This window comes from Protopterus annectens, chromosome 1.part2, assembly GCF_019279795.1.
Source record: "Protopterus annectens isolate FY-2018-M chromosome 1.part2, PAN1.0, whole genome shotgun sequence".
Classification (NCBI taxonomy): Eukaryota; Metazoa; Chordata; order Ceratodontiformes; family Protopteridae; genus Protopterus; species Protopterus annectens.
The window spans coordinates 712,614,060-712,629,074 of record NC_056727.1 but is presented as its reverse complement, the minus strand read 5'-3'; the positions used below and the strand labels follow the sequence as shown (position 1 = coordinate 712,629,074).

The following is a 15,015-nucleotide window of genomic DNA, read 5'->3' as shown; positions in this document are numbered from 1 at the left end:
GCCATTCAGAATGTTTTGAAACTGAATTAACAGTAGCTTATGTCTGATAGATTTAACACCACCTTTGTTGTCTTTGCCTTCATTTGAATGGGGAAATCATTAGTGTTCTGTGTTAACTGAAACATGCAGAACTGATGAAAGTAATTTTTAGAGGGAATGTTATTTAAAGAGGGAATTCAACCAAATAAACTGCATTGCCGCATTAAATCTTTTGAGAAAAATCCAGTTTTTGTGTTTGTGTTTCCGCTGTTTCAAAGTAATGATTAAATTATGTGTTGAAATGTGTTTATTGTAAAGCAGAATTGCTTACGTTTCAATTTCTTAAACTTGCTATGTATTTTTGCTGATCTGCAAAATATCTGTTGGGAGAATGTTTCCAGACACAAGTCTGACCAATGAGATTATCTTTTGTCATTCACTGTGTACCTGGTATGTGGTAATTCATGGGAACCAGGTTTTTCCCAATGGGGTTGAAGACACATTTTTTGGCATTGAGCTTAAGGCCATGGTTCTGACACCAGTCGTTGGTCTCCGTGAGACCTTTCTGTAGGCTGTCAACATCAGTCGGGGAGTTAATAATAGCTCCAACTTGCAAAGCTTGTAAACTCTGCCATAGCTTGTAAACTCTCTATCTGGTTATTTTTAAGGAAGGTTTAGTACCTTTAAAAACAGAGGAGTTTCACAGCTTATTTATTAATTTGCTATTTGTTCATCCGGTAGATGGGCTGGTCCATTGAACCTTTTCAGCCATGACCCGGGCTCATTGAGCAACATTGTACATATAAAATAAAATACTGAATAAGGCAAGCAAGATTCAAACCCCTTGTTCCCATTTTATTTATTTATTTAACATTCAGCATCTCCTACAAGTTGGCACCCTCCCCCTCCCTTGTTATGACACTGGTTCTCCAGTTTGGGTATCTTCTTTGAGGAGTCTATATGTCTTTCCTGTGTCTGTGTGGAGTTTCCCCTGTGTGCACTAATTACCTCCCATATCCCAAAGATATGCCATACATGCTTGTGTTGCATGAGAGATAGTGTGTGTGCATTCTGTGATGGGTTGGCACCCCATTCAGAATTAGTTCCTCTGCCATGTACCCGTTGTGTGGCCAGGATAGACTATGCTTCTCCCTTAACTCTGAATTGGATTAAGTAGTTATCAGAGAGTGAATGACTAAATCAATCTAAGGAGAGTGATAGCATCTTATTTGTGTGACCCAAGTGGGAAGAAAAGTATATTGATAATAATTTTGTTAAATAAGAGCGGAGATTTGCTGTCAAAGTTTAGGTTGCACAAAATAATCGAAAATAAGATCTTCTCCGATAGGCTACTTTGATCTCAGCAGAAATGTGTAGTGATACTGGCCAAAGGCTACAGGGAAAATAAACCTGCATACTTTGCTGATGTTAAAGACTACAGGAAAATAAACCTAAATATTTTGTTATGGTCAGTTTGTGGTTAATATGTTAGACCTTGAACCCCAGATTAGCAGAGGTGAGGCATATTAAAGTTTTAGAATAAGCGTTTTTTTCAATGTCATTTCTCAGGCATTGGAAGACAGAGCCCTAGTGGCGCAATGAGAAGCTTTCATTTGTTTTTGGAGTTTGGTAATGGTCATACAAGTATTATGATTAAAAAAGGCGCCAGAGTCTGGCCACCCAGTAAGGTATTTGAAGTAATATTTCCCCAGCATTCACATTATGGGAGTGAGCTTTTGAGTGTACTAAATAGCAGTATAGTATAGGTGTAGGATTTTTATTTGTTTGTTGAAAATGTTGATGAGTTTCTGTACATTTAGCCAAACTCGTAGTTAGGTTGGTGTGAAGGAGGTAACTGCGCTGGGTGCAAGATATTAGCGGGTGTGGCGGGTAGTGCCAGTAGGACAGAACTGAAGTGGCATTCATTTGGTATTGGCACTTCATTAATGCCAGTATTGATTCACTTAATCAGTTGCAGCTGTTGAAATGAGTGAAAGAGGTGTCTCTAATATTGCAAATGTACAGAGGAACTGAGGTTATGAACCTGTCGTTCTTGGAAGATATTTTTCTTTTTTTTTTTTTTTTGTGCCCTCAACTTTAGTTTGAGGGAATACTGCTTATTTATTATGTGATTAATTTGTATATTTTCTTTCAGAAAAACATCTCAGCTAACAATCGTTTTAATATTATGTAGTGTGAAAAGTTAGTTTTCAGTTTTCTTATTAGCTGAATGACTTGAATTTGGCCATTTTCATTTCCTGTCCCTACCACAAATCTCTTTATGCAAAGGGGATAAGAACTGTGACTAGCAGTCCAGTTAATTATTTCATGGCACTCCTAAAATTCTCTACGCTTTGAGCGTATAGAAATTTTCATGCTTGGTATTTGCAAAAGTAGATACTGAAAATTACATTGATTGTACATTTGTGAAGAACTTGCGATTAGCAGTATCTGTCATGAAACTTCATTCAACAAAAAATGTAAGTATTGTAGTGGAAAGGTTTTGTCACCATATCCTTTATTAATACGAAGTCTTAAAGTGAAGCACAGTTCAGTAAAAGGCATTCATTGACTTGCATCATGACATATTGCAGCATTACATGAGTGTTTGATGACTACAGTGTTCAACAAAAAATGTCAAAGAATGAAATGGAGCCCTGAGTAGAGAGCTATTGGAATTATTATCTAGGGAAAACTAAGTGACATGGAAAGGTCATTGCTCTTCAGATTTTGAAATTATCCACCTAAAGATCTGCTGTTCAGAAAGAATTGTTTATTTTATTTTCCGAAGCCACAGAAACTGATGAAATATTATGTTACTTTACCCAGAGCAGTAGAGAGAACACAGTGGAGGTAGGGGTGCCTCCCCAGGTGCCAAGCTGATTATGCAACCCATATTAGAAGCTGCATTAAGTGATTACTCCATCAGTGCTTAAACAGCATATTTGCCTTTGATGCTGGAAAATCTTAAGATGTGGGTTCGAGTCTCACAACAGGTACTTGGATTCCTTTTCCAGTACTGGCACTGCACAGCAGCATAATGGGTACTGAACTCCAAAGTGTGCCAGCCTTCAGATAAGATATTAAACTAAGGTCCCATCTACCTGAGTTGGTGATAACTCAGGTGGATGTAAAAGTTTCTATAGCACTCATCAAAAAGTATTAATACTTTAGTGTCATATGTTTCTTTCATGTATATTACACATTTTTGTATATACACTTAGTACATATTTTTTCACATTCTTTTCATGCAGTGAAGCTGACCATCAGTGGATCCCTGTGTCTCTTCTGATTCAGTGGGTCTGCATACCTCTTTTGGCTTCCCTGGGACTTGCTGCAATAAAGGATAAAACTAGATAAGAGATCAAGGCATCATGGGTCGGCATCATATTGCTCCAGGGGTATTTTCCCACTTTTCTCTCACCCCACATGTCCATAGCAGCATCTTGTGGGTGGGACATGCAACGGAGTGGACCTCGTCAATTTTTGGGTGGGAAATGCAATGGAGTGGACCTAGTCAATCTTCTCCTTACTTCCATATGGAGTGAACATCCATAAGTCATCCCACCCACCCTAGGAAGTACTTTATGGTAGTTTCTTCAGCCAGGGAAATCTAACAATACTGCATGCCCTGTGCATGTGCCCCTCCCTCTTTCTGTCCCAGAGCAGGCATACCTATCCTCCTTCACAGTGCTCATACATCTGAACCGCTAATCAAAACTTGATCGACTTCATCATAGTCAAGGTTTTATTCCTGTACAGTATGGTGCTGGCTTCACTTTGCACATATTTTAACACCTCTTTTTAACCACCCACCTTGTTTTCTGAAGCCATATTTTTAATCCTAATTAGCACATCCTCATGTTCCCTCATCTTGTGCAGTAACTCCTAGCATCTACATTTCAACAAAAAACATATTGTAGTAAATAAAATGTTATCCAGTGTGTCGTTTTAATTCTGTGCTTCATATTGCCCATATAATATCATATTACTATTAATATGTTTAAGATATTCATGTTTGTAAGCTTTTTAAATAGTGAAAGTTTCTACTTGTCTACATTTCAAAAATACATGCTTATTGTTTGTTCCACTTTACACATTATGTATCTTTCTGCTTGCACTTTTTATTTCACTTATGAATTTACTGCCACTCCTTGTAATAAGCTCCACAAAAAATTGTTACACACACACACACACACACACACACATTTTTACTTTTTTGTATTTCCATTATCATTGCTCTCTTTATTTGCTCATTTAATTGTATCCTAATTGTATAACACTTTGCATTCATTATCTTCACTTCGTTTTTTTCCAGTGAACCTTATTCAATTTTATCATCCACATTTTAATTTTATTTACATACTCATTCATTTCACAAGTATCACACTATCTTTTTATTTTCCTTGTCACCTTTCTAACCACGTTTCCTTGAGAGTATGTTGCTTATTCAAAAAAGAAAAGTAGTAGAGAAGAAATTAATTGAGCACAAATGCTTAAAACACAAATGAAAAAAAAGAAAGCACTTAAATATTTTTTACAGGTGACAAGCTTCCCTTGCACCTCCACACTCCCTGCTAATTATTTATAACCACTCCAAGATTGCATTACAGTGCGGGAAGGGCAAATTCCCTGATCTCCCGTGTATAACAGTCTTGTACAGAAAAAAAGGTATACGTGATCAGCTGAACTGTGAACACATACCAGCTTTTTTCCATTCAACAAAAGAAACGTTTGACCGCAAATATGTATTCTGTTTTCTCATACTTGTTATACATTTTCCTCCTTCCTCTTTCACCTTTTTAACACCCAAATCAAATGTACTGATGCCATATAAACAAATTAACTAAATGAAATCTCCATTTTCCTTACTTTTATATAACACTTCTTTTAACAGAATTAAGTCTTGATCCACAAAACATACTGAATATGATGTCTATCTTCTTCTCTAACTGCACCAGACACATGTATGTACACACCCACAAAGTATACCAGTTTGCTTAATATACAAGCGTTTGCCATATATACATTTTTCATACATGCCATCTGGAATATCTCCTAGCATATAGCACATTTTCCACTTCTCATAAAACATCCTTTCACTGCTTTATACTTGCATCTTATTTACCATACTTTATCCACAATATACTAATCTTGTTAGCAGTAAAATATACTTCACCTATTTCACTAATTCCCCAAACCCATTACTCTTTTTATGTAATCTCAGTCTCCATTTTGCAGCTGCATTTCTTTTTCTATCACAGTTTCTTTCAGTTAACCCTTATGTTTAATGGCAACCATAAAATCATCTGTATATGCCATAATCACTGGTATTGCCACTTCATCTGTTATCTCCTAACTTGCTTGAGCCAGTCTGTTCAAGCAATTTGCTATCACTGCATTCATTACTAAAACAGGAATTACCCCACTTATGGGCATTCTTGTTTAATACATTTTCCACCTTTGCTTTCTTTCCCACTCCTGCCTTTATCATGATTCTTACCCATGTATTCTCAAGTACTGATTCCGGTACATTCACAGTTTTCTGTCCTGTAATATACAACCTCATAATTTTCGTCTTTCTGTACTATCTCATCATGTTTGACATTTATTTTACCTGTTTTCCCTCAATCCCATGCAACCTCTAATATAAAACCTTCATTATTACTCCTTGAAATCTTTTTTGTAAAAGTTTCTTTAAAATCGCATAATTGGTATTTCTCAAAGATGTTCAACTTTAGATCACTGTTGCAGTAGCCTAAACTATTTGGGTTATATCCTGCCCAGGATATGACACTGGCTGGCTTTCAGAGCTTCAGGGTACCTTCAACATGTCTTGACTGCCAGGGGCAGAGCCACATACAAAGGCAGTTTAGGTGCCAAAGCTTTAAATCTTTCTTGCCACTAAAGTAGACTCCCTCTACAGACTTCATGAAACAAGACCGTTTGTTAGCAATCCTTCAAGGCTGATGAAATCCTTCCACAATTTTATTTTTCAGAGGAAAACTTGTGACCTGATGTTATTTTCATTCATTCCTCAACTGTTGGGTCTAGATCCGATTCTCGGATCCACCTCGTCCGCTTCTTCCAGATTGTAGAACACTTGAACTCTCAAGCTCCTCCCTTTATCGATAATTCCACAGGCACCTAACATACCTCAGATCTCATTTACCACCATAGCGTTTGGATGTAGATTGAAAACTCTCGAGTAGTTGGGAATTTCTCATTTCTTCTACATCTTGAAATTCAGTGAGTTTAATCTCCTCTGTTATTTATCTTATTATCTTTACCTCCCTTTAAACCATATTTCAAAGTATTAGCTCTCCTTTCTTTTCATACTCTTTGAGTACCTGTATTACTATTGCTGGTATTGCTTCCTTATCGTACTTTGATAAGTTCTTGTTACTACATTGTTAGTAGTTCTTTCCCCTTTTTCTTATTTCTTTCTCAAAAAAAAAAAATGTTCTATCCTTTCTGTGATAGTGTTAAAATGTCAGATAAGCCTTCGGGATTTAAGAAATGTGTGGTTTGTGGCCGCAAAAGTTTGAACTCTGACACACATTCTGAATGGGTTTATTGTTTAGGACCCAAACATCTAGAAGCTAACTGCGACATTTGTAAAGGATTCAACTCCTGTGCCTTAAAAGAGAGAAGAAAATAAGTTACTCCTCAGGGGTTTACTACCTTCTAAATCTTCATCAATGGCTACTGGGGCTCAAATCCCCAAAAGGCAAGAGAAGAAAGCTGATTCTTCTTCCAAGGAATCTCAGAGATCACCAGAGTGCCCTTCGGCTTCGACCTCAGCTTCATCTTCGGAGTAACCAGTTAAACAGGCTAAAAAGTCAGATCCAAGTGTATCAGATCTGAAGTTAACGTTTGAGAAATCACCTTGGATCCATTCTCTGCTTTTAGTATTGGAGCCAATTACGTCTTGACCTCCATCACACTTTCTGGAGTCGCCCAAGCATCACTGAAGACCCTCATCCACAGCTTCCTCCCTTAGATCTTCCAGGAGCCTATCCAAGGCAGATGTGGATAGGATGATTAGGAAGCTCCTCAGGGAGCAAATTCAAAATGGGAGTCCTTTTGGCTCCAACCCAATTGGGTCTGGAGACTCTCTTTAGAGGCACACCTGTGCTCATATCTCCTCCTAGAGATCCACGCTTCAGTTTTGCAGCCGTTGGATATGAAGATGTTGGCATCTTTAACACTGATGGTGTCTCTGAACTGTCCAGCCTCGAGTACTTTTGGAACCGGATGACTCTAGGAGCCGAAGCATTGGCTTCAGGGTGTTGGATTTGACTCTGAAGTTGTCGGAGTGGTTTCTTCTCTGAGTATCAGAGATAGTTCAGTGCCAACTCCCTCCCTGGGTGTTTTGCCTGAAGGACAGCAGGGTCCTACAATCTGCAAACCTGCCTTAGAAAATCTGTCAGTTTCTGATTCTGTCAGGCACTCCGCTTTTGAGGTAGTGGAGAAAGCATTCTCTTTTCCCAGAGTTAAGACCACTATGTCCTCCACGGCTGTGACTTCCCACTCTCACTGATTTTGTGTCCAGAGCCTGTCATTCATTCCATTGGGACAGCCAGCCCAAACCAGTCTCCAAGCCACCCAGCAGAGTATAGTTATATCTTGAGATACCACCTGGGAGCACCCCACTGAGGAGGTCACTCAGAAGTGGAAGTGCAAAAGGAGGCACTTGGACTCTCTGCAAGAGTCTGTCCCTGAGGACACAGATTTTGATGAGGGGGAAGGGTCCCCCAGATCATCACCTGATGATATCTCATTTGGAGACATCTTACAGCTCCTCAAACAAAGGGTAGTTGGTCCCCCCATAACCTTTCCCAAGAGAAATCTTTGTTTCTGGAGGCTTTTGGATCTGACCTGTCTACCTCATGGGTGACTCTGCCCACTGATGAACTAAAAGATTTAGTCTCTCAATGGACATGAAAGGAACCAGACACAGCTGAACCAGTCCCTCAGAGACCAGGTAGGATCTTGGCACAACCTAAAAACAGACTACAGAGGAGTAAAGGAGTACCCATTGATGCCATGGTCATAGCAGCGGCCATTAGAAAGGAACTGGCAGAGCAAAGTTTCTCTGTCCACTCCCCTAATAGGGAGTCTAGGACACCGGACAGGTTTTGGAAGAGGATCCATGTTTCAGCAACCTTCACATTAAGGTCGCTGAATTACTTGACACATTTCATGAGGCTTCAGAGAGATTTGATCAAGGAGCTTTCCAAATCTCTCTCTGGGACCATATTCTCTGAGGAAGACAGTACTATATCCTTGCAGTTGGCTACCCTTCAGTCTGTTGCAAATTCATCCATGAGGCTTCTCTCTCATGCTGCTGAAGGTACCGCTCAGGTGGTGGGTCCAGGCATTTCCATGAGGAGATATGCCTGGATGCACTTATGTGATGCCGTGAAACCCTTCAGTTCTTTGTTAAGCACCCTTTGATAGAATCTCTTTGTTTGACCACAAAGTGAAAGAGACCTACTCTGTAGGTGCGAACAGGAAGGAAAAATTATGTCTGCTGTGGGAGTATGTTTTTCAGCTCCTTAATGGTCATTTCCTAGAAACAAATGAGGAGGAAGAAAAATGTGGTTCAAGAAATCCCAAGGTCCCTTTCAAGGTCCACTTGGAGACAGTTCCCCCAGGGTCAGAGGAGGGAATTAAAATGGAAGATGCCATCCCCACTGCATATGTGGTCCACACAATCAAGGATCTAAAGATACCTTGTCTGACAGATCCTATCAGCAATCCTGAAAGGTGGCCTGACTGTCCATCTGTGGAAGCAGCAAGGGTCATCTATCCCTGCGCTATAGAGCCTGGTTAGAAATCACAAAAGATTCATGGGTACAGAGGATAATGTCCAGAGTTTATTTCATACCAGTTTCCCATTCACCCCGACCATTTCAAAGAAAATCCCAGATGTTCCACTTAGTCTGAGGGAAGCAGCAGCACTAGAAATAAACAAACTGCTAGAAAAAAAACAGTAATCCAAGAGGTCCCCCCAGACCAGAGAGAGAGTCTGGAACTTATTCAAGATTCTTTTTAGTGCCAAAAAAGACAGAGGACTGGAGACCAGTCTTGGATCTCAGCAAACTAAATCAATTGGTTCAGCATATGACTTTCCGGATGGTCATTGTACAGTCCTTCTGCACAAGGACAACTGGATGTGCTTAACAGAACTTCAGGATGCATACTATCACATCAAAATCCCAAAGAAGAATTGGAACACCCTTCCTCAACAGATGACTAAAAACCCAAACCTGTCCACATTTAAAACTACCCTGAAAGACTATTTAAACAATAATTGGCTATGCTCCTGTATTGCTCCCAACTAATATTCTTCCTATTTTTTCTCACGCGTTATCCCAAATAGTGCTCATCCCACATAGAGCTATCCTATTATCTGTCTTAATCTTTGTTCCTTCAGATGACCTAACTTGTAAAACTACATGACCAATTTTGGTCTTTCAGAAGTGACTCGCCTTGTAAATCTACATGACTTACAGTGGATATAAAAAGTTTACACAACCCTGTTAAAATGCCAGGTTTTTGTGATATAAAAAAATGAGACCACAATAAATCATTTCAAAACTTTTCCCACCTTTAATGTGACCTATAACCTGTACAATAAAATTTAAAAACAAATCTGTTGGGGTAAAAAACATAAAAAAATAAAAAAAACGTACAATAAGCTGGTTGCATAAGTGTGCACACCCTTAAACTAATACTTTGTTGAAGCACCTTTTGATTTAATTACAGCATTCAGTCTTCTTGGCTAGGAGTCTATCAGCATGGCACATCCTGACTTGGCAATAGTTGCCCACTCTTCCTTGCTAAAGCACTCCAAATCTGTCATATTGTGAGAGCATCTCTTGTGCACAGCTCTCTTCAGATCACCCCACAGATTTTCTATTGGATTTAGGTCTGGGCTCTGGCTGGGCCATTCCAAAATTTTAATTTTCTTCTGGTGAAGCCATTCTTTTGTTGATTTGGATGTATGCTTGGGGTCATTTTCGTGTTGAAAGGTGAAATTCCTCTTCATCTTCAGCTTTCTAGCAGACGCCTGAAGGTTTTGGGCCAAAAGTGACCGGTATTTGGAACTGTTCATAATTTACTCCACCTTGACTAAAGCCCCAGTTCCATCTGAAGAAAAACAACCCCAAAGCATGATACTGACACCACCATGCTTCACCCTGGGAATGGTGTTTTTTTGTTGATGCGAAGTGTTGTTTTTGCGCCAAACGTACCTTTTGGAATTGTGGGCAAAAAGTTCAACCTTTGTCTCATCAGACCGCAACACATTTTCCCACATGCTTTTGGGAGACTTGTATTGTTTTGCAAATTTTAGCCGGGCCTGGATGTTTTTCCATGTAAGAAAAGGCTTCTGTCTTGCATCTCTGTCCCACAGTCCAGACATATGGAGACTACAGGAGATTATTGTCACATGTAGTACACAACCAGTACTTGCCAGAAATTCCTGCAACTCCTTCAGTGTTGCTGTAGGTCTCTTGGCAGCCTCCCTGACCAGTTTTCATCTTGTCTTTTCATCAGTTTTGGAGGGACATCCAGTTCCTTGCAACCTCACTGTTGTCCCATATTTTCTCCACTTTTTGATGACTGTCTTCACTGTGTTCTGTGGTATATCCAATGCTGTGGAAATTTTTTTGTACCCTTCTCCTGACTGATACCTTTCAACAATGAGATCACTTTGATCCTTTGTAAGATCGCTGCGAACCATGGCTTTTGCAGGCAACTGAGTAAATGTCAGGAAAATCCTACTAGGACAGTTGAACTTTATTTGGGGTTAATCAGAATTACTTTAATTGATGGCAGGTGTGTACCCAAGAAGACTGAATGCTGTAATTAAATCAAAAGGTGCTTCAACAAAGTATTAGTTTAAGGGTGTACACACTTATGCAACCAACTTATTGTATGCTTTTTATTTTTTATATTTTTTCCCCCCTAAGATTTGTTTTTCAGTTGAATTGTACAGGTTATAGGTCACATTAAAGGAGGGAAACATTTTGAAATTATTTATTGTGTTCTCATTTTTTATATCGCAAAAACCTGGTATTTTAACAGGGGTGTGTAAACTTTTTATATCCACTGTATGTACCTCATATATATTGTAAAAAAATTGTATTCCTGTGTGCCTGAAACATGCATGTTTATATTGTATTCTGTTATATTTTGCTATAATATTTTTGTTAAGCTCATGTACATGTTGTTAGCAAAGTACTACTTAGACTTAGTTTACTGCTTGTACATTAATAATGTTTTTTGTTGTGGAACTTTTCTCCCTGGGTCTCCGCTAAAAACTTTTTTTTTTCAACCCAGTAGGACACTACCCAGTTAACAAATATAAGTAAATAAATAAAATGAATGCTTCCAGCTGGGAGCCAGCCATTACCAATTCAGAACACTGCTCTTTGATCTCACCACAACCCCCAGGATGTTTACCAAGTGCATGAAAGTAGTAGCAGCACAACTGAGACTGCTGGGATTGTGTTTCCATACCTGCATGATTGGCTCCTGACCACTCCAACTAGACATCATCTAATTCAGTTAAGGGACTCCTTACTCCAGCTGTGCTCTCATCTGGGGATATCCGTCCATTATAACAAATCTCATTTCAATCCAACTCAAACTCTGGAATTCATCGGTGCTCATTTCAAAACAATTAGTCAAATAGCTTATCTCCCTCTGTCTCAGATTCAAACTATTCAGTTTAAGGTCAGAAAGATTATTCAGAATTCCTCTTTCTTTTTTGTCTGATGTTCCAAGCCTTGGGATCCATGTCCGTCCCAATCACCCTTGTACTGCTTGCCAGCTTCCATATGAAAATTCTCCAATGGACACTTGCAGCTCAGTGGTCTATTCTCCAACATCCATTATCCAGACCAGTCAAGATAACTCAAGCAAGAATTATCTTCTCTGGTGGATCCATTCCCAATCACATACTCGAAGGCCAGCCCTTTGTTCTCCCTCAGCCCAAGACCACAGTGACCACAAATGCCTCTCAAGTTAGGTGGGGGGGGGTCACTACTTGGGAAAGACAGTCCAAGGCATGTAATCATCCCAAGAGGCCAACATGTATATCAGTGTCCTAGAAATGAGAGCTGTCCTAGCAATGCAGGTCTTTCAAGACACTCTGCCAACCGGGATTGTCGCAGTTCAGATGGACAATATGTTGTTGGTCTGGTACGTCAACAAGCAAGGGGAAACCAAATTTTGCCCTCTTTGTCGAGAAACTTTGAGCGTATGGCAGTGGGACATCTCCTCCAGTCACTTTCTGATAGCAACACACATCCCTGAGAAGTCCAGCGTGATTGCAGACAAGTTAAGTAGATCCATTCTGATGCCTTACTAGTGGTCTCTGAATATCAATGTGGTAGAGATGATTTTACATCGATGGGGCCAACCATGCTGCAATCTTTTTGCATCTCCTCCCAAACAACAAGTGCAGCAGGTTCTTTGCCCTGATCCCCCCAGTGAGGGAGTCCTGGGGGGGATGCTCTACATCAAACTTGGCCCTCCAGTCTCCTTTATGCTACCCCTATTACACATCATTCCCATATTTCTCCAGAAAGCATCTCGATTGAAGAGCAATTATTCTCATTGCCCCTTACTGCTCTCATCAGATCTGGTTTCCCTTCCTATGGCCTCATCTTCTGCATCTACCCTGGATTCTTGATCCATCTCAAGATTTCCTTTCTCACCCAACAGGCATGACTCATCCGGACATTTCAGGCCTCAAGTTAACCACATGGTTTCTCCAGTTCCATTGACTGCTAGACAGCCCATTCTCCCCTCCCCTGTCTGCTATTTATTTATTTTATGTTTTTATTTTTATTTTATTTTACATTTGTTAACCGGGTAGAGTCCGGCTGGGCAAGTAGCCCGTTTTCAGTGGAGACCCGGGGAGATAACCTTCATAACAATAGTACAAAAAAGATTACAAACATTTTTAAAAGATTTACAAACAATATACAAAAAGTTTGACAGTTGCCAACAATCACAACTTACAAAAAGGTGAATGTAAAACAGAAAACATTACATTTCGTAAGCCTTATTACAGACAGTAATATGAAACTAATTAGTTATATAACTAAAAACCATTGTGACATTTTCATTTGGTACAAGTAAGACAAGAAGACAGAATAGAAAACATTTGTTCGAAGGCTGATCGAAGGCATGAGAAACTAGCCAGGAGTATTACAGGAGCATAGCCATTGTTGAGTAAAGTATTCCTTTAGGAGTTTTTTGAAGCTATGATGATCTGTGTTTTTTAAGATATTCTGGGGTAATAGGTTCCATTGTTTGGCTACTTTGAAGGAGAAGAATGAGTCACCGAAGTAATTGCGGGACTTTGTAACCTTGAGTATACATTTATTGGATGATCTAAGGGTCCTGGGGGTTGGTATTTAGTTGCACTGTTTTGGAAAGTGCAGCACAGTTTTCAGGTTTGTGGACAATACAGTGGGCAGTGGTGAGCTGATTGAGCAATAACAGATTGGGAAATTCAAGCCAGTGTAATTTATGAAGAGCAAGACAATGATAGGTCTTGTTAGGTATATTAGCAGCAGATTTTGCTATTTTGTTATAGCAGGAATCAAGTAGATGTTAATCAGACTTGTGCAAGTTAGTGAAAAGTTGAGAAAAGTAGATAGGAGGTGGGATCTGGCTGTGGCTAGTCTGGCATTTTGAGTAAGGTAAGATTTAGCTCTATATAGAGCACCAAGTTTGATGTGAACTTTCTTTATTGTGAGTGATATGTGTTTATTGAATGTTAGGTTGTTGTCTATCGTGACACCAAGTAGTTTTGTTTGGTTAACTGGTTCTGTTATAGTGCCATTAGTGGAGTTGATGGAGAGAGGAGGTGGTTTTGCTTTGAATATCCTGTTAGAGAAGATCATTAATTTTGTTTTGTTTGGGTTTAGAATGAGTTGAAGTTCATTTAGATAATTTTCAATATCTAGAAACTACTTTTACAGTTTATCTTGGAGTTCTTGGGGTGTGGGAGCAGAGCAAATAAGAGTAGTGTCGTCAGCCTATTGAATAATAGAAGCAGATTTAGTGGCAGTGTTTAAACTATTTGTGAATATAATAAAAAGGAGAGGGCCAAGGATGGAACCTTGAGGAACCCCAACAGAGACTGGGAGGAGTGTGGAAAGTTTATTATCCCATTTAGTTGCTTGTTGTCGATTAGTAAGGTAGCTAAAGAACAAGTTGAGAGCGGTAGAGTTGAAGTTGAAGGAGGCTAGAGTGTTGAGTAGTAGTTGGTGGGATACCGCATCAAAAGCTTTGGACATATCAAGGAATATAGTAGAGACTAGTTGTCCATTGCTTTTGAGGAGATTGATGTAGTTAATGCAACTTATGAGGGCTGTTGGAGGTACTGTGTTTTGGATGGAAGCTGTGCTGTGAACTAGATAAAAGGTCATTTGTAGTGAGGTAGCTTCCACTAGGAAAATTTACAAGTGCAAATGGAAGAGATTTCTTTTGTGGGCCCATAAAAAATATTTATACCCCCTTTTCAGCACCATTTTCAAAGGTTTTTGACTTCTTGGCTACAATTTTTAATGAAGGTGCTAGCTTCTCAACTATCAAAGTAGAGTTAGCGGCCATTTCCAACTTTCATACAGGACTAAATAATTTAGAGGAACCTATTTGCTTTAGGCCTCCTTTTCCTTTAAAGGATCCTACTCCTCCTCAGGATTTGAATATTGTTCTTCAGACCTTGATTCAACCCCTCTTTGAACCATCAGCTAAATCTGACCTGTTTTCGTAGTTGCTATCATTTCTAAAAGAAGAGTGAACTTCAAACACTGTCTTCTAAACCTCCTTATTTAATTTTTCACAAGGATACGGTTTCTTTATGGACCAATCTTTTATTTTTACCAGAGGTGATGTCATAATCCAATATTAATCAGGTCATCAACCTCCCAGTGTTCTTTCCTAATTTTTCTAACAAAGGAGAATATATGTTGCATTTATTGGATGTGCACAGGCAATTATGTT

The 15,015-nt window shown here is 39.3% G+C and overlaps 1 protein-coding gene across 1 annotated transcript in view; it reads left to right on the top strand.

Annotated features, from left to right (window-relative positions):
* The window catches only part of LOC122790934 (presenilin-2-like), a gene marked incomplete at its 5' end in the record, with an annotated part of 553,723 nt that overhangs the window by 480,475 nt on the left and 58,233 nt on the right, over positions 1–15,015 (top strand).